Source organism: Macaca thibetana, chromosome 13 (assembly GCF_024542745.1).
Source record: "Macaca thibetana thibetana isolate TM-01 chromosome 13, ASM2454274v1, whole genome shotgun sequence".
Classification (NCBI taxonomy): domain Eukaryota; kingdom Metazoa; phylum Chordata; class Mammalia; order Primates; family Cercopithecidae; genus Macaca; species Macaca thibetana.
In genome coordinates, this window is record NC_065590.1 from 97953453 (window position 1) to 97973037 (window position 19585).

A 19585-nucleotide genomic window follows, 5' to 3' on the forward strand; every position below is an offset into this window, starting at 1 on the left:
CACAAGGGGACAGAAAGGCAGTTTGCCTCAGTGGCCATCAGAGTCTGTCCCCCTGGGGTGAGAGGGACTGATAGGGACCCTCCTAGAACCAGAATTCTCGGGGTCAGCATAGTGAGGGTGGTGGGAAAGGTGTAGGGTGTGGACCGAGTTCCACTCAGATGGGTTTGGGATTGACCCTCCCAGCGCTGTCCCCACCTGGCTGTGTGACCCTGGACAAGTTGTTCAACCTCTCTGAGCCACTGTTTCTTTATCTGTAGAATCAGATAAAGAAAAATCTTTATCAAAGAGACCCATCCCAGAGGACTGCTGAGGTGACTCAGTGAAGTGACAAGTGTGGGCGTGGAAATGCCTGGTGTGGTGTCCAGTGAAGGAGAGGCGAGCCCAGCCCGCTCCACCGCCTCATGGAGCCTACGTCGTTCAGAACCCTGTTCTGCCCTGCAGAGCACACCAACCTGGAGTGCATTTTATTTTCATTGCAGCTAGGCCCCCTTCTTGGCCCCCAGTTTCCAATTTCCACGCTGGAGCATGAGCTGAGGGCCGGGGCCATTTTTGGCAAAGCCTTGATCGTTGCCTGACCATGGGGTGCTCTAGGAATTCCTGTGGAGTTGACAAAAGTTGGTTCCCTTTCCATTGACGGCCTTGGCTCCTTTCCTTCCCAACCAAACACCCCGCACTGGCTGCTGGAACAGTCACGAGTCCCAGGTGCTGAAGACCGGCTGCATGCCCTCGGCCTGGGGCCCACGCACGCTATCCCAGCAAGTCCCCACAGCGCCGTGGACCAGGCGCTATTGCTCCCGTTACACAGATGAGAACCGGGGCCCTGGGGGCTTAGGTAAATTGCCCTACGTCACACTATTTGGAAGCAAGAAAGCCAGGATCCCTGGCCTATTCCAGACTGAGGTCAAACTTACAACCTCCAAATCACTCGTCTCCCCAGGCTGAATCCTCTTCTCCCCGCCTTAGGTTGCTCATCAAAGTGTCATTTTTCTCTAGAGCTGACCTGATGGGGGTGTGGGGAGCCAACTGATGGGGTTGTGATACTAGGGGTGGGGGGCGGGCAGGAAGGAGCTGGTCTGCTCTGTCCAGGTCCACACAGAGCCCAGAGCCACTGAATGTCACCAGGATCCCCCTAGCCAGGGGCTGTCCTGGAGATGGGAAAGTGGCCCAGGGGTTTTGTCCGATGATTGTCACCTGCTCCTTAGAGGCAGGCACCTGTCCTGGGTTGCTCTTCCCGAGGGTGGCTTGGCTTGACCGTCCCCCAGACAAGAGTGGCATAAACGACCGGGCAACCCCCCGCATTTCCCAGTCGGGCAATCAGCAGAGCCGCAAGAGCAGCAGCCAAGGCGGGTGCAGGCCCCGGGACTCCCGGCCTGGCTGGCAGCAGTTGCACGCTGGGTGCTTGCTGGAGCCAGGGTGAGCCCCTGACCCTTCCTTGTCCCTCACTCTTGGTGTCACCTGAAGGGCTGTGTGGGGACTGTCATTCCTAGCCAGTGCAGCCAGCACCCTTGCAGATTAGGTGCTAAAAGGCCAGTCCTACCTGGGTCGTGTGCAGCAGGAATATGTGGGAAGTCACCATTTCCAAGTCACCTCCCCAGGCTATGGCAACTCGCGTTGACCGTCTGAGGAGCAGAGTGAGGCATCTGGCATTCATTTTGTGCCAAGGAAGATTGCTCTGGGCAGTGGCTCTGCTTGGCATGAACTTCGGTGTTGGCAGCATTTGCTCATGCCTTGGTTCATTCGTTGAATGGCTGTTCACTAGCTGTGTGGTCTTGGACACCTTACCTAACTTCTTCAAATTTCTTCACCTGTAAAAGGACGATATTAAAGGTACCAACCACATAGGGTTATAAAATTGTGATAATGCGATAATGCTTGTAAAGTGCTTAGCACAATGCCTGGCGTGGAGTCAGTACTTGGGAAATGTTTGTGATGATGGAGCACTTGCTGGCCACCTCCGCGTGCCAGGGCCTGCGGGTGCCAGGGAAACAGAAAGGAGGGAGGTGATTGGATCCCTGCCTTTTTTTTTTTTTTTTGAGACGGAGTCTCGCTCTGTCGCCAGGCTGGAGTGCAGTGGCGTGATCTCGGCTCACTGCAACCTCTGCCTCCCTGGTTCAAGCGATTCTCCTGCCTCAGCCTTTTGAGCAGCTGGGACTACAGGCACGCACCACCACACCCAGCTAATTTTTGTATTTTTAGTAGAGATGGGGTTTCACCATGTTGGCCAGGATGGTTTCAATCTCTTGACTTAGTGATCCTCCTGCCTTGGCCTCCCAAAGGGCTGGGATTACAGGCGTGAGCCACCGTGCCCAGCCGGATCCCTGCTTTTAATGAGTTCCCTGAGTAAATGCAAAAGCAGGCGTGGAACCCCCTCACAGTAGCAAAGCGATAAGTGCTGCAAGGGACCACAGAGGAGGGAGGAACCAGCTGCCAGGAAAGGTCAGGTCAGGAAGCCCCCAGAGATGGTGCCATCGCAGCTGAGACTCTGTAGTGTGCTGGTGGGGCACCTGGAGAACGGAGCTCAGGCAGCAGCGGCTTTCCCCAGCCCCCACCCTGGCTTGGCGAGGAGAACGGAGCACAAGGCAGCAGCCAGCACTGAGCTCTGCTGCCAGAATGGTGGCGGGGAAAGCAAGGCTTCTCATCAAGACAAGGTCAAGGGGATGTGGCTCGTGGGTCCCAGAAGAGTCACTGAGCAGGAGTGTGGGGCTGAGGATGGAAGAGCAGAAAACTCAAGAAGAACACAGGGGGTTCCCACATCATCACCTGAGGCAGGGGCCTTGTCTGTGGCTTGGGGTACCTGCTTTGCAGGGGCCATGTGAGCACACAGCTGCCTTTAAAGGACCAGGGACAGGGTAGGCCAGCAGAGGCAGAGGTAAGAACAAGCAGCAAAGGAACCTCTGAAAATCAGAAGCCACCATGGAAAAGGGGTCAAAGGATATGGACAGGTAATTTATAGATTTCCCCAAATCAAACAAGCATATCAAGAGATACCCAAATTAGTAATCAGAGAACTGTATTGTACATTCAAACAATAATGAGGTATTATCTTAAGGCCGCTTGACTGGAAACACTCAGAAACCTGAGGACGGACAGGGGGAAATAAAGGATGGGAACTTCCAGTGTGAATGTAGCTGTCCTTCTAGGGCCAACTGTGAAATCAAGCATGTGTTTATTCTGTGACCCAGTTGTTCTGCTCCTGGGAATAGTTCTCAAAGAAATTCTCACCTCAGCGGCATATACAAATTCATGCCCTGCAGCTTTGTTTGAGATGTTGGCAATTTAAAAGCAATCCAGAATAGATGCATGAAATGGTTTTACTCCATACTGCGGAGAACTGCGCAGCAATGACAATTACATGAGCTGCACAAAGAGCAAAAGGAATGTGTCTTAAACTAAACGGTGTTTAGAGAAAATGGTCAAAAATAATGTAATCTATAAAACACCACCATTTATAGGCATTAAAACACACACAAAAACTTGGCAACACGTATTTCACAAGACCCAGATGAAAGATACATGTTACACAGGTAGCATTATTGCCTTTGAAGAGAAGGGACATGGGAGTGGTCGGCAGAAATGAAAGAGATAACATCGATTATTAAAGAGACGGGGTCTTGCATGGAGCAATGACGGCACTGAGGAATATGAGGAACTCAGCCTCAGGCATCTGAAGTATAAAGAAAAACATGAAAAAGTATGGTGTGTTTGGGAGCCTTTGGTGCCAGCTGCCCAAGCGCAGGGTGGGTGGGAAGGTGTAGGGTGAGGCTGCAGGGGTAGGCGGGGGTCAGATCTCGCAGGCTGTGGGTGGCAGGTCACCAGGGGCCACTGACATTCTTACATTGTTGAATGATGCTATCAGAGGTGGAGGATGGATGGGAGCCAGGAGACCAGTTCCAGACCCAGGTCAGGGGTTGGCCAGCTTTCTCTGGCAAGGACCAGAGAGCCAATATTTGGCCTAAGACAGTGGCCTGTGGGTCTTGGTGCAGAGTATTGGGACTGGGTGGTGGCAATTGGAAGAGGAGAGATGGGGTCAGGTGTGAATGCTGCCGGGGAATGGAATTGGCCAGACTTGGGGACTGGGGAGGGGGTGGTAATTCCCAGGTTTTGGGGAACTAGGATGGTGAGTGGTTCAACCAGGTGTCAACCAGGACAGGAAATCCAGGGGTAGAAGTGGGTTTGAGGGTAAGGGTTCATTTCTAGACTGTTGAATATGAACACCCGCGTGGCACCTGAGAGATGTTCAGTGATGAGCATCTGATAGTCAGCTCTGGAGATCAGATTGAAGGTCGGCTGCAAATGCAGTCAGGGACGGTGGCACACACATGGCTGGTGCCCCCCGATGTTTGTTCCCCACGTCCTCCATCCCAGCCCAGACGTCTTTGTGCCTGCGGGGAGCCTGCCCCACTCCCAGCAAGGAGGGCCCTGTTTGACGGAACCGTTCCATTCCCCATGGTCACTGGCTTGGCGTTGGGCACATGGCCCAAGAGGTCCAGTCAAGGTGAATGTCAGGAGTCTTGGTCAAAATCGTGGACCGGGAGGGTTTTTTCTTTCTTTTGTACTTTCTCTGATTATGGTCGTCTGTGGGTGTGAAGCCTGAAGTCGCCATCGGGTTGCCATCCTGCTACCAGGCACGTGTGAAGCCAGGCCCTGAAGGAGGGCATCGCGGAGGGTGGGGTTCCTGCCTCTCCTGCCCTTTGGAGGGGCGGAGAGAAGCAGCTGAACTGGCGGGTGCCCGGAGGCACTTATAGTCCATCAAAGCGCAGCGCTCCGGCTGGGTCCCTCCACCACGCTGGCCTCAGCCCCCTGCAGGCCTCATCAGCTCCCACCTGGTGCCGCCTCCAGGCTACTCTGTACCCCTCTCCCCCCTGAGCTGACACAGGTCAGCTTTCTTCAGCTGGCTCTCATCCGGGCTGCACCCCACTTACCAGAGCCTTCCTGAAATGGCCACGACAAATGCTTGTGTTATCAAATCGTGGAGGTAGCACTCACTGTTCTGGACACAGTGCTAAACATGTTCTACAGAGACTAACTCAATTCACTGTTGTTGTGTAAGCGGGTAAGTGCTACAATTGCACCCATTTTATGGCTGAGAAGACTGAGGCATATGAGGCTAGATAACTTGCCCAAGGTCACAGGAATTAAGTGGCAGCACCAGAGTTTACACCCTCACCCCCAAACCATTTTGTGCTTCAGACTAAAACACTCCTCTGCTCAATCTAGATGGTTCTCCTCACTTTGTCACCAAGAACCTCGTGGGGTGGGTGTGGTTTATCTCATTTCATGTAGGAAGGAACGGAGGCTTGGAGAGGGTTGTGACTCGTTGGAGGTCACATGGATGCTAGTGGTGGCGCAGCTGAGATTTGAACTGTCTCCAAATTCCAAACTCCCCTGTTGCATCATCTAGTGCCTGAGAAATTTAGGCACAAGTTTGGGAACAAAAAAGTCCGGATTGCAGAAAATGGCCAAGTAGGAGAGAACTGTGGCCAGGGAAGCCCAGCCCCAGGAGGAGGTAGAAATCAGACAGGAGGGAGGCCTGAGCCGGCGGGGGCTGCAGGTGGTCAGGGACAAGGTTGGGTCCGCCATGCCTGGACACGGAGCTGTGCACTGTGCCCATTGCCAGTTTAATATCTCGTATGTGTGTATGCGTGTGTGTGTGTGTTGTGAAAGGAAAATAAATCTCAGAATCCCAAAATCACTAGGCCAAAGGGAGAAGTCAAGCAGAGGACTGCATCAGGCAAAACTGCCTTCCATTTTATTCCTAAATAAGATAGCTACAAAGATTAAAAAAAAAAAAAAAAAAAAGCTACATACCTCCATACATCACAATTTCCCACAAGGAAATTCCTTGGGGACTGCAAAAGCCTCAACAGTTCTGCTGAATCTCACCCTGGCGATGTAAATTGACAGCTTGTCTTCATAGATGTGGGAAAAGGGCAGAACTCAGTCATCCCTCTGCTCACCTGAGACAAATGCATATCTGATAGCTTCCTCTGCCCTATTTTTTTTTTTTTTTTTTTTTTTTTGAGACAGAGTCTGGCTCTGTCGCCCAGGCTGGAGTGCAGTGGTGCGATCTCAGCTCACTGCGAGCTCCTCCTCCCGGGTTCACGCCATTCTCCTGCCTCAGCCTCCCGAGTAGCTGGGACTACAGGTGCCCGCCACCACGCCTGGCTAATATTTTGCATTTTTAGTAGAGACGGGGTTTCACCGTGTTAGCCAGGATGGTCTCAATCTCCTGACCTCGTGATCCGCCAGCCTCGGCCTCCCAAAGTGCTGGGATTATAGGAGTGAGGCACCATGCCCGGCCGCCTCTGTCCTATTTTTAAATAAAAATGCAGGTTCACTGAGTTAGACTAAGGCCTAAGTGACTATTCCTCTACCCCGTCCCCCCCATTTAAATTGTGTATTCAGTGAAAGGCTGATCAAAGGCCCAAAATAACCTTTTGTTTCTTATCTACCCATGACCTGGAAGTCCCCCCAACTTCAGGTTGTCCTGCCTTATGGGAGCAAACCAACGTATATCTTACATATATTGATTGATGGCTCGTGTATCTCTAAAGTGTATAAAAGCAAGCTGTACCCTGACCACTTGGGCACATGTCTTCAGGGCCTCCTGAGGCTGTGTCATGGGTGCGTCTTTAACACTGGCAAAATCAACTTTCTAAATTGATTGGGAGTCTCAGACTCTTTTAGGTTCACAGTGTGTGGTGTGTGTGGTGTGTGGTGTGTGTGTGGTGTGTGTGGTGTGTGCGGTGTGTGTGTGCAGCGTGTGTGCAGTGCGTGCATGGTGTGTGTGTGTGTGGTGTGTGTGTGATGCGTGTGTGTGGTGCGTGTGGTGCGTGTGGGTGTGTGGTGTGTGTGGTGTGTGTGTGTGCGTGTGGTGTGTGTGTGGTGTGTGTGGTGCGTGTGGGTGTGTGGTGTGTGGTGTGTGTGGTGTGTGTGTGCGCGTGTGGTGTGTGTGTGCGTGTGTGTGTGGTGTGTGTGTGCGTGGCTTGTGTGTGTGGCGTGTGTGGTGTGTGTGTGTGGTATGTGGTGTGTGTGTGTGGTGTGTGTGTGGTGTATGTGTGTGTGGTGCGTGTGGGTGTTTGGTGTGTGTGTGGTGTGTGTGTGTGGTGTGTGTGGTGTGTGTGTGTGCGTGTGGTGTGTGTGTGGTGTGTGTGTATGGTGTGTGTGCGTGGCGTGTGTGCGTGGCGTGTGTGGTGTGTGTGTGATGTGTGTGTGGTATGTGGTGTGTGTGTGTGGTGTGTGTGTGGTGTTATGCAATTTATCATGTGATTTGTGTAATCATCGTTATTTATTGGTCTGTACGTTCAGTAATGGTGTCTTAGGGACATTTCTGCTTTTTGTTTTGCTTTGTTTTTTTGAGATGGAGTCTCACTCTGTGGCCCAGGCTGGAGTGCAGTGGTACAATCTTGGCTCACTGTAACCTCCGCCTCCCGGGTTCAAGGGATTCTCCTGCCTCAGCCTCCCAAGTAGCTGGGATTACAGGTGTGCGCCACTACACCCGGCTAATGTTTTGTATTTTTAGTGCAGATGGGGTTTCACCATGTTGGCCAGGCTGGTCTTGAACTCCTGACCTCAGGTGATCCGCCCTCCTCAGCCTCCCAAAGTGCTGGGATTACAGGCGTGAGCTACTGCACCTGGCCTTAGGGGCGTCTTTGATAGAGGCTTAAGGCCATGGACTTGGATGAGATTTCCCAGGAGAAGGTGCAGAGAGAAAAGGAGGCGGCTTGGGTGGAATGCCAGACAGAAGAGGGACTTTGCTCTGGCCCCCGGAAGAAGCTTCGTGGAGGACAAGGGTCTGTGAGGGGAGGAGACCCCAGAGTCCCCTACAAGAGAGGTATCTGGGGCCTGCCCAGCGCTGCTCTTGGGACCCTCTGACCTGGGCTTTCCAGACAGGTCCGTTTTCAAATCCTCTGCTCACGGCTCCCGTACGCCGGCAGCCGCAGAATGCCAGGACTTAGGCGCCTAAGCTACACTTCCTAGAAAGCCGTTTGCCTCGGGAATGCTTTGCTAGGTCCTGTGTACTGAATTTGGGCTGGAAAAATGTAGCTGTAGTTGTAAAATACGTCAGTAAGATTGAACACCTGTAGCCAAGCTTGCTGGAGGGACCCCGGAGTCGCTGCTGCCAGGCTAGACACGGGGGGCCTTTTGCACCCCCAGCACAGGGCCTGGCACACAAGCCACACTCCGTTGTGGAGCTCGGCTGTTTGTGGTCAAATTCTACACTTTCGGCATCTTTTTTCAATGAGCAGGAGCACAGCTGTGCGGCGCCTCCTAAAAGCCTTGGCGAGGTAACTCCTACTGAAGTAGGGCAAACGCTTTTCCCCAAGGGGGAGAGAGGGGCCCTATTTCTGGAGTGAAAATTTCATGCTCTATATATTTTTGTTCAGTCGTCTGAGCGTGAGTTCCTCCGTCTGTGAACTCTGAGTCTGAGGATTCTGAGTCAGCCCCAGACACACGCCCGCACGGTGGAAAACGCCCCAGTCCTTCGCGGGGCAGAGGCGGCGCCGGGAACGGTGCGGCAGCACCCCCTGGTGGCGAATGTCGATGCTGCGCTCCAGGGAAGGCCGGGGAAGCCCTCCTTAGGAGAGGCACTGCTCGGTTACCCCACCCTGTGTCCCCCTCACCTCCCAAAGGCATGCGGCTTACCAGCCTCAGAGGCTCCCAGCTCCACCCTCTCAGCCAGCCTGGAGAGAGCCTGGTGTGACGGAAGGCAGTGTGGACCTGGGAGACAGGGACCGACACTTACCGCTCCCTGCTGTTTGTGCATCAGGGAATGTGCTGATGAGGACTCAGATGAATGAACCCTAACCCAAGGCCGGGCGCGGTGGCTCAGGCCTGTAATCCCAGCACTTTGGGAGGCTGAGACGGGGGGATCACCTGAGGTCAGGAGTTCAAGACCAGCCTGGCCAACATGGTGAAACCCCTTCTGTACTAAAAATACAAAAAATTAGCCGGGTGTAGTGGCGCACACCTGTAATCCCAGCTACTTGGGAGGCTGAGGCAGGAGAACTGCTTGAACCTGGGAGGCAGAGGTTGCAGTGAGCCAAGATGGCGCCATTGCACTCCAGCCTGGGCAACAAGAATGAAGCTTCGTCTCAAGAGACTCAGCTTTTTCATATGTAAACAGGGAAACAGGGCTAATAATTAGTCCTTGGCATAACTGTTGTTAAGATACAGTATGTGAATTCACTAAATAGAAGGTAATTATACTTAGATTCACTAAATGGAAGGTAGTTATACTTCTTATTGATGTCATAACAACTGGTCAGGCAAAGAAGGGAGTACTGGGAAGTGGGGGCCTGGTCAGGAAAGTTTTCATCAATGGGGAGACATTTCAGCTGGGTTTTGAAGGATGCGTAGGAGTTTCTAATCAAAGGGGGAAGGGCATTCTAGATGGGGGAAATGTGTGTACAAAGGCATGGTGGTAAGAAGTGCTCTAGTGCATTTGGAGAGCTGTAAATAGTTCGGTAAATAGTTCAGCAGGTGTAGCCGAAACTGGTCAGGTGAGCTTGATCAGAATCTCTGAGAGTAGGTTACAGGAATCTGTGTTTGGTAAGAAGATTCCCAGGAGATTCTGAGGCTGACTTCCCACAGGCCTAACGTCTGGAAACCCATTGCTGTACCTGACATTCTGCACAATTCTCTCTAATCTGAACCACAACCCAGCAAGATAGAAGTAATTTGTCCTTATTTTACACAGCAGAAAGCCAAGACTCAGAGAGGTAAAGCGACTTGCCCAGGATCACACAGCTAAGGTGAGCAAGATTCAATCCCTGGTCAGCTTGACTTCAAACCCCATCCGCACGGTGAGTGCCCAGAAAAAGCCAGTGATGGCCCTCCCTGCCGACGCTCTACAGGCTGGACCCTCAGGTGTGTTGATCCTGTTGCCCTGACTCCATCCTGTTAGGAGCTGAGGGAAGAGGGGTTGGGGCCAGGGAAGCACTTCCTGCAGGCCAGATTGCAATGCCAGGTAGAGAAGTTTCCCTGGTTAGAATTGCTCATTGGAGGGGGAGAGTCCTGTTCTTCTCAGGAATTTGCCAGAGATAGCTTTGTGGGTGTGTGTGTGTGTACTTTTAAAAAAATCTAGGGCCGGGCGCGGTGGCTCAAGCCTGTAATCCCAGCACTTTGGGAGGCCGAGGCGGGCGGATCACGAGGTCAGGAGATCGAGACCATCCTGGCTAACACGGTGAAACCCCGTCTCTACTAAAAAAAAATACAAAAAAAAAAAAAAAACTAGCCGGGCGAGGTGGCGGGCGCCTGTAGTCCCAGCTATTCGGGAGGCTGAGGCAGGAGAATGGCGTAAACCCGGGAGGCGGAGCTTGCAGTGAGCTGAGATCCGGCCACTGCACTCCAGCCCGGGCGACGAGACTCCGTCTCAAAAAAAAAAAAAAAAAAAAAAAAAAAAAAAAAAAAAAAAATCTAAAATAATCTCCAACTTACAGAAAAGCTTCCACTGCAGCACAAATCATGTATTTTTCCTGAACGATTTCAGGGTAAATTGTCAACACTTGCTCCCTAATACTCCACCTCCGATGCTCCATCACCCTCAATACTCCCGTGTATTTCCTGCAAATACAGACTTTCTCCTACCTGGTCGGTCAGAACAACCTTCACTCACAACTCAAGTTCCTGGGGCGCGTTGCTGCTGTTCCAGTCTCCCCAGTGGCCTGATGACTTCTTCACAGTGAATGCACCCAGTGCAAATTGGCATGTGGCTTTCGGTTGTCACATCTCCTTAGTCTCCTAGAATCTGAAGCTGAGCTCAGTCTTTTCTTGACTCTCATGGCCTTGACACTTTCGAAGATTAAGGGCCAGTTATTCTGTGGGCTGTGCCGCCACTTGAGAGACTGCCGCTCCCTGCGGATTTGATTTGCATGATCTGTCTTGGCAGGAACACCTCAGAAGTGCTGTTCCACTGGACAGGATTTCAATTTGTCCTATTGAAGCGTTGTCTTTTTTTTTTTTTTTTTTTTTGATGGAGTCTCACTCTGTCACCCAGGCTGGAGTACAGTGGCATGATCTCCGCTCACTATAACCTCTGCCTTCTGGGTTCAAGTGATGCTCCTACCTCAGCCTCCTGAGTAGCTGCACTAGAGAAGTGCACCACCATGCCTGGCTAATTTCTGTATTTTTAGTAGACATATGGTTTCACCATGTTGGCCAGGCTAGTCTCAGACTCTTGATCTCAGGTGATCTGCCCGCCTCTGCTTCCGAAAGTGCTGGGATTACATGTGTGAGCCACCATGGCTGGCCCTGGCTTGCTTCTTCTAAAACTCTCTTCCACTCCAGGTTCCCCGAAGCCTCGAGCACCCCATCCCGGCCCCCCTGGAGCCTCCCCTCCCTCTGCTTACTGCCCCCACCATCCACCTCCCTCCACATGCTGTAGAAACCTCCCTGACAAGCTGTGGCAGCACAGGGCCAGCTGCCCAGCAAGTTCCCCTGTCCCTCCTGGGGTCACCCAGACTTTACTCCCCTGGGGCTGAGTCTTCCCCACCTCGAGGTGGAGGAGTCCCTGATTTATTAAGGGTTCTGGCCCTTTGGAATTCATCTATAGAGTTGCAAATGGACTGCTGGGGCCGTCTGAGAACGCTGTGATCCTGGGGACTTCACTTAGCGCCCCATCGCCTGATCTCCCTCAGATTCATCTTTCCCTCTGAGTGCTGGTGGCCAAGCAGGCGCTGAAATCCCCAAGTGTCCAGGAGGTGGCGCTGCCAGGTCAGAACCTGCACCCTTTCATGCGAATGCGGCTCAGAGAGGGGAGAGTGCAGGGGCAAAGGGAGGGGTGGGGGCTGCGAACTAGAGGCTGTGCGGTCCCCTGGAAGCATTCTGCCTGTGCACGTGTGTGTTAGCAAACACATACAAACATGCCAGCAAATGCACATACCCACACATCCATACCAGTACACACACACATCATATATACTAGTAAATAGATACAAATACACACATATATACCTCTATATATGCACATGCATACATACCAGTATATGTATACATACATACATGCATAATAGTCTACACACATATACCAGTAAATATGCACATACATACAAACCAGTACATATATATAATATATACACATATGGAAACATGTAGCAGTTCATTGTATCCTCTATGTTCATTGTATCCTCTATGGTTATATGCACACACTCACGAGTCTGCACATACGTGTGTGCGTGTATATGCACACGCCAGTAACTAGGCCCTGGAGTCTGGGCCACTGACTTCTGCCTCTGCGGCTTGGGACGGCAGCAGCTTCCCACCCATCACGCAGGCTGACTCCAGATCTCCATTCTCTTTGCAGATCTTTTTTTTTGGATCACAGGTGGGCAGGATGGTGGCCTCACCTGATGCAGTGCACACCTCCAGCAGGTATCAGATGGACTGCAGCTGGGAGCAAGATTCTCATAGCAATGACAAAGATCCACGACACCCTCCACCACGCAGCTGTATGTGTGTGTCCTCAGATTTCATACAGGGCGACTGTGGTTTTCCCCTGAAAGCAGCAGCACTGATCCCTGCACAGGAGGTGAAGGGGGGCGCTGCGGGAAGGGCTTTGAAACAGAGAAGGGAGCCTGGCTCCTGCCCTGGCCCAGCTGGGGAGCCTGAGGGTGGGGCTGTGACTGGGCAGCCTTAAGAAGTGTGGTCAGCGTGCCATGCTCTTTTCCCAGGGGACTCAATGTTGTGGGTCCAGTTGAGACGGAGAGGAGCCAGGAAGACAGGCCAGGCCAGCTCCTTGCCTGGTGGCTGAGGATTTCTGGCCGTGAGCTTGGGGGACTTTGCAGAGCTGGAGTCGGAGGGACCTTTCCTAACAGCGACACCCTGTGGTGTTGGCCGCTGCAACTGACACTCAGGTGACTTGTCTGGTTGTCTCCTCGAGGTGCTGTGACCAGGGCTTGACCTTTGGACTGAGAGAGCATCCGCTGGGCCGGGGGTCTTGGAGCTATTTGGAAGGAGGACCCTGAGATTTCTTTGAGAGATTACCTAATCCAAGAAGCAAGAGAACATGACCTCGCTTTATGCTCCAAGCAGCTGACCTTGGAATCTGGTTATAAATGCATCTGTGCCTTTCTTGGACAAAGTTTTTGCTTTCTCTCTCTCTCTCTCTCTCTCTCTCTCTCTCTCTCTCTCTCTCTCTCTCTGTGTGTGTGTGTGTGTGTGTGTGTCCGCTGGCCCAGGTGAGTGTTCCATCCTCAGGTCCCTGAAGCATATCCCAGCAGGGCAGGCTTGGTTCCAAAGGCCACGTGGGCTGTGTAATGACTGACTGGCCCTGTGCAGCCTGTGGAGCGAGGGAGGAGAAATGGCCAAGCTCAGCTGAGCACACCTGGCCTGAGAGCCTGAGGGCCCAGGTGTGCCCTGAGAGTTGAGGGCAGATGTAGGGGGGAGTCAGGCCTTTTTAATCATAGAAGCAACTGCCCGCCTGCCACAGTCAATGCTAAGCTCCTCAAACATCTTGCAAGCTGCTTGCTCAGGCCTCTGACTCAGGATTGAACCGCATGTGGCACAATCCTGCTATAAAGATGCCCACATCCTGGCTGTTCCAGAACATTCCTCAGCCTCACTGGGTGTGATTATTAAAGGCGCAGTATGGACAGTGGCTTGTCCTTTCCACTGAAAGAAGGAACAGGTGTCAGGACTGGAGGGGGTTCGCTCGAGGCAGGTGCTTTTCGGTTACCTGGGTTTCCTGCACCTCTCTTCTTGCAGCATTTGCCTCTGGACGCGTGGCCTTGAGCCTGACCCCTGGAGTTTATCCCAGTGCTTGGTGACGAGACCCCACCTACTGCATAGGAGGACAGGCAGAGGGTCAGCCAGAGCCTGGGATGTGGAAGCGCCACCTTGCTTTGCAGGCTGTGTGTGTCCTTAGGCAAGTAATCAGCTTCTCTGAGCCCCCCTTCCATCTCTGTCAAATGTGGACGAATGATGCCTGCACTTTGTCCCTGTGAGGCTGTCAGGAGGCGCCCTGGTGTGGGTGGGAGAGCTTGGTAAATAGCAGGCTGTGCACCTGGTGTGGGTCATCAGGCTCAGGGCTGAGTACACAGCCAGGAGAGCTCATCAGGCCTGGGACGGGGCCAGCTGCATGGAGCTGCTGCCCTGTGGCCCTGCAAAGCCCCTCCTGGCACTGCTGCTGATGTTGACATCTGCAGATGCCACCTTCTAGAAAGTTCTCCTTCTCCAACATGTCCGGAGTCCTCAAGGGATATGATACTTTCAGTTCCACTATACAGCTTGTTTTGAAAATGAATTTGCTTCAGTTGCTCCAATAGCAATCTACAATTGATAGAGTAGGGAACAATTGGAGCACAACATGAGTTTCAAAGTTCACATTTGCTCTGCACAATTTTGTCCTCAAACACCAGGCGAATGCAGAGAATGGCACCTGGCTGACCGGAACCTAGGAACACACAACCACACCCGTGCACACACCCTAGGAACACACAACCCCACCCTCGCACACACCCTAGGAACACACAACCCCACCCATGCACCCTCCAGCCCTCCGTTCATAGGGTGTGTTGAGTCATATCCATCCAGCTCTGGTGCTAGAATGTTCCCCCCAATTTCAGATCACCCAGCTCACAACCCCAACGCCCACTTCCTCAAACAAGCCTCAAGTCTTTTTAAAGGGAAGCACCATATTAATTTTAGCGTGTATGTATTTCTTAACCATTTAACATATAAAACTGTGCTATCCTTTTTTTTTTTTTTTTTTTTTGAGACAGTTTCACTCTTGTCGCCCAGGCTGGAATGCAGTGGCGCGATCTCGGCTCACTGCAACCTGTGCTTCCTGGGTTCAAGCAATTCTCCTGCCTCAGCCTCCTGAGTAGCTGGGATTACAGGCGCCTGCCACCATGCCCAGTGAATTTTTGTATTTTTAGTAGAGATGGGGTTTTGCTATGTTGGCCAGGCTGGTCTCAATCTCCTGACCTCAGGTAATCCACCCACCTCGGCCTCCCAAAGTACTGGGATTACAGGCATGAGCCACCGCACCCGGCCTGTGCTATCATTTTTGTTAGGTTCAAGTCTTTCGTAAATGTCTTGCTGATGAAGTCCCTAACTCTATCTCCCTCATAGCCTGCTGGGTCATCTCACATGACTTTGCAGAGTGCAGTGATTTTTAGGGATGTCTGCATCACAGCATAGCAAAATGGACTATTCGTGAATTCGTGGACTGGCCCCAGGTCTCTGCTGCTGCCGGAGCTGTGGGTGAGGCCGCCTGGGTGTCCTGGCCCTGCCTTAGGCAGTGCCAGCTGTTCAAATCTTTGTGCACACACCTGTTGCTTTTGTTACTGATATCCATGGGGAAGCAGTGGCAGTTCTCCTACACCAAGTGCGGGAGCCCTCCGATTTATGGGGGCTCATTCACTGAATCGTCACAGCAGCCCCAGAAGGTTGGTACTAATAATATCTTTGCTTTAAGATGAGAAAACCATGTCACAGACAAGTTAGGAAACTTGAGGTCTCATAGCCAGGAATCAGAGGAGTCCAGCTTTGAGCCGCCCTCCTGGACGACGCTGCCTCCCCCTGTACCGGGATGGGCAGGCTGCTTCTGCAAAGGACCAAATAGTCTTCTCAGCTGTGTGGGTCATGAGCTCTCTATTGCAGATTCCTTTGCAGCACAAAAGCGGCCACAGGTCCTGTGCAAATGCATTGGCGAGGCTGTGTGGGGACATGCTTTTGTTTATGGACACCAAATTTTGAATTCCTTATCATTTTTATGCTCACAAAATGTTATTCTTTTGATTTTTTTTCAACAATTAAAATAACATAAAGACCATTCTTAGCTTATGGATCATATACAAATAGATGGTGGGCTGGATTTGGCCCATGGTCATAATTTGCCCGCATAGATCCCTGCTCCAGAGTGAGAGAATTGGTCAAAAGTGTTCCAACATTTGAATAGCTCTTGAAATGTTCTGGAAATGAAACCATGGGGCTCGCACACATTCACATTGTTAGCAGGATTTTGATGTTCCAGTTTCACCACAATTTCATGCTTCTTATTATTATATTTTTTGAGATGGAGTCTTGCTCTGTGGCACGATTTCAGCTCACTGCAACCTCCGCCCCCTGGGTTCAAGTGATTCTCCTGCCTCAGCCTCCAAGTAGCTGAAATTACAGGTGCACGCCACCACACCCAGCTAATTTTTGTATTTTTAGTAGAGAAGGGGTTTGCCATGTTGGTCAGGCTGGTCTTCAACTCCTGACCTCAGGTGATCCGCCCACCTTGGCCTCCCAAAGTGCTAGGATTACAGGCATGAGCCACTGCACCCAGCCCATGCTAATTATTTTTTAATGCTTGTTAATATATCAGTTATAAAATAAAGACTTACCCTCTGTTTTATTGGACTGATACATGTACATAGTTGTAAAATTAAAATAATTACAGCACTTCTAACAAAAACAGCCATCCCTGCCTCACACCTTCTCACCTGAATTTCACTCTCTAGAAGTAAGCATTTTCTTTTTTTTTTTTTTTTTTTTTTTTTTTTTGAGACGGAGTCTCGCTCTGTCACCCAGGCTGGAGTGCAGTGGCCGGATCTCAGCTCACTGCAAGCTCCGCCTCCCGGGTTCACGCCATTCTCCTGCCTCAGCCTCCTGAGTAGCTGGGACTACAGGCGCCTGCCACCTCGCCCGGCTAAGTTTTTGTATTTTTAGTAGAGACGGGGTTTCACTGTGTTAGCCAGGATGGTCTCGATCTCCTGACCTCGTGATCCGCCCGTCTCGGCCTCCCAAAGTGCTGGGATTACAGGCTTGAGCCACTGCGCCCGGCCGAAGTAAGCATTTTCAACTCTTTCAACAAGCTAGGATCCCCTGCCCCCGCATATTGCTTGCTTGCTTGCTGTTTTTGAGACAGGGTCTGGCTCTGTTGCCCAGGCTGGAGTGCAGTGGGGCAATCACAGTTCACTGTAGTCTTGACCTCTTGGGCTCAAGTGATCCTCCCATCTCGGCCTCCCAAGTAGCTGAAATTATAGGTATGTGCCACCATACCTGGCTAACTTGTGTATTTTTTGTAGAGATGAGGTCTCACTACATTGCCCAGGCTGGTCTCAAAATCCTGGCCTCAAGTGATTTGCCTGCCTCAGCCTCCCAAAATGCTGGGATTACAGGTGTGAGCCACTGCACCCAGCATCCCCATGTATTTCTAATAACATGTTTCAGTACTTTTTCTTGAGTCTTTCCCCTGTTTTAGACATTATTTATTGCCTTCCTACTAATGAAGTTTCCTGGTACACAAAGGGGCACAGGGAAACTCGCCCTGAAGTTGGCTCCCTGGTATAATGAGTATTTTGACTTAAAGATTCTTCCAGATGAACCTGCTGAAGGAGACTTCTCCCTGATCCAGGTAAAGACCTGATGGACCCACCAAGGAGAACTGTTGTCCCTCGCACCCCATCCCGTCTCTCAATCTTCTGTCTCTCCCCAAGCACAGGATGAAGTCATTGTCTGCAGTTCCTTTACCTGCCTAAACTCCGAACCCACCAAAGAATAGAGCAATGACCTTTGGTCCCCTCCCTGGGTTTTCATTCACTGAACCCATATTGCAGGAAGAAAGCCTGAAGTGCGTCAACACACCTGGACAGACTTGTCACGAACCATTGTCTGCTCTTTAGGCCCTACAGACTTTGTCCTAGGCCATTGTATGTTCTTCAAATCCTGTATTCCAGGGTTCTCCAGCCCCTGGACCGTGGACTGGTACTGGTCCATGGCTTGTTAGGAACCGGGCCGGACAGCAGGAGGTGAGTGGTGGGCGAGCCAGCAAAGCTTCATCTGTATTTACAGCTGCTCCCCATTGCTCACATTACTGCCTGAGATCTGCCTCCTGTCAGGCCAGCAGTGGCATTAGATTCTCATAGGAGCATGAGCCCTATTGTGAACTGGGTGTACAAGGGATCTAGGTTGTGTGCCCCTTATGAGAATCTAATGCCTGATGATCTGTCACTGTCTCCTGTCACCCCCATATAGGACCGTCTAGTTGCAAGAAAACAAGCTCAGGGCTCCTACATGATGGTAAGTTGTACAATTATTTCATCATATATTACAATGTAATAATAGAAACAAAGTGCACAATAAATGTAATGAGCTTGAATCATCCCCAAATTATCCCCATCCCCTGTCCACGAAATTGGTCCCTGGTGCCAAAAAGGTTGGGGATCACTGCTGTGTTCCCCTAAAAATCATTTATTATCCTCCTAAAATCATCTATATTTCTGCATCTCCCTTTCCTCTAAGAAGTAGGGTACATAAGCATCTGTACCCCATTGGGATATCAAATTTGTATGCCATTTCTCCTATTTAAAGAACAATTGTAGGCCAGGCATGGTGGCCTATGCCTATAACCCCGGCAGTTTGGGAGGCTGAGGTGGGTGAATCATTTGAGGTCAGGAGTTCGAGACCAGCCTGGCCAACATGGTGAAACCCCTTCTCTACTAAAAATACAAAAATTAGTGGGGGTGGTGACAGGTGCCTGTAGTCCCAGCTACTTGGGAAGCTGAAGCAAGAGAATTGCTTTAACCTGGGAGGTGGAGGTTGCAGTGAGTGGAGATTGTGCCATTGCACTCCAGTCTGGGCAACGGAATGAGACTCCACCTCAAAAAAAAAAAAAAAAAAAAAAACCAAACCAAAATAAAAACAAGTAAAAAAAAAAAAACAATTGTAGAGACGGTATTGTTACGTTGCCCAGGCTGGTCTCAAACTCCTGGCCTCAGGCCATCTTCCCTCTTTGGTCTCCACCGCACCAGGCCTCCATTTCTATCAATCTACTTTTTGTGAGCTGATTTTTCAGTGAACATTCAGAAGGCAAAGGGGAAGTCTCCCCATGGTCCATACAGGCACCTTCTTTCATCCCCCTCCCCATCTTCCCAATATCTTAATATATCGATAAGTCAATGCTTACATTATCATGATCAGGTAAGTATTCTTCATAGCTGAGCCATACTGTCTTCTGTACTAGGCTCCAACAGACCAACCCAAAGTAGAGTCACTCATGTTGTTTCTATGTCATGAAGCCAAAACCTAAGCTGTTTACTTGTCTCCTGAAATAACTGCCTTGCATTTTGTTTGATTGTTTACTCTGTTTCCTACATACCTAACAATAATCCATTTCGAAACTATCCAACAAAACTTTAAAACTCTTCTTTCTTTCTTTTTTTTTTTTTTTTTTTTAAGATGGAGTCTCGCTCCATCAGTCCAATTTAAAAAAGAATTCCTTTCTGGATCAAATTATCTCTATCATTTTCCACACACAGTGCTTGGCAGTCAGTAAATGGGCTCTGGAGTAAGAAAAAGACAAGATGTGAAAACCTGGGAGAAAAATCAGACCATCAGACGATAGAAACAGACCCACGGGGATCCTGATCAGGGAATTATCCATGATGAATGTGCTCAAGGAATGAAAAGGCAAGATTAAGAAATTTTGGCAGAGAACTGGAAAGTATAAACAAGAACCAAGTGGAAATTCTGTGAAAAGTGAAAGGTACAGACACTGAAAATACTGTGGATGGGTCTGATAGCAGGAAATGTACAAAAGGAAGGAATAGAAGAAAATAGTCCAGACAGAAGCACAGAGAGACAAGAGCGGGGAAAC

At 50.8% G+C, this 19585-nt stretch overlaps 1 protein-coding gene across 1 annotated transcript in view; it reads right to left on the bottom strand.

Moving 5' to 3' along the window:
- Positions 1-13889, bottom strand: part of IAH1 (isoamyl acetate hydrolyzing esterase 1 (putative)) — a 359243-nt gene extending 345354 nt beyond the window's left edge. The window contains exon 1 of the mRNA XM_050753952.1: positions 13886-13889. The gene's annotated coding sequence lies outside the window, so the exon portion shown is untranslated. The remainder of the gene's footprint in view (positions 1-13885) is intronic.
- Between the last annotated feature and the right edge of the window lie 5696 nt (positions 13890-19585).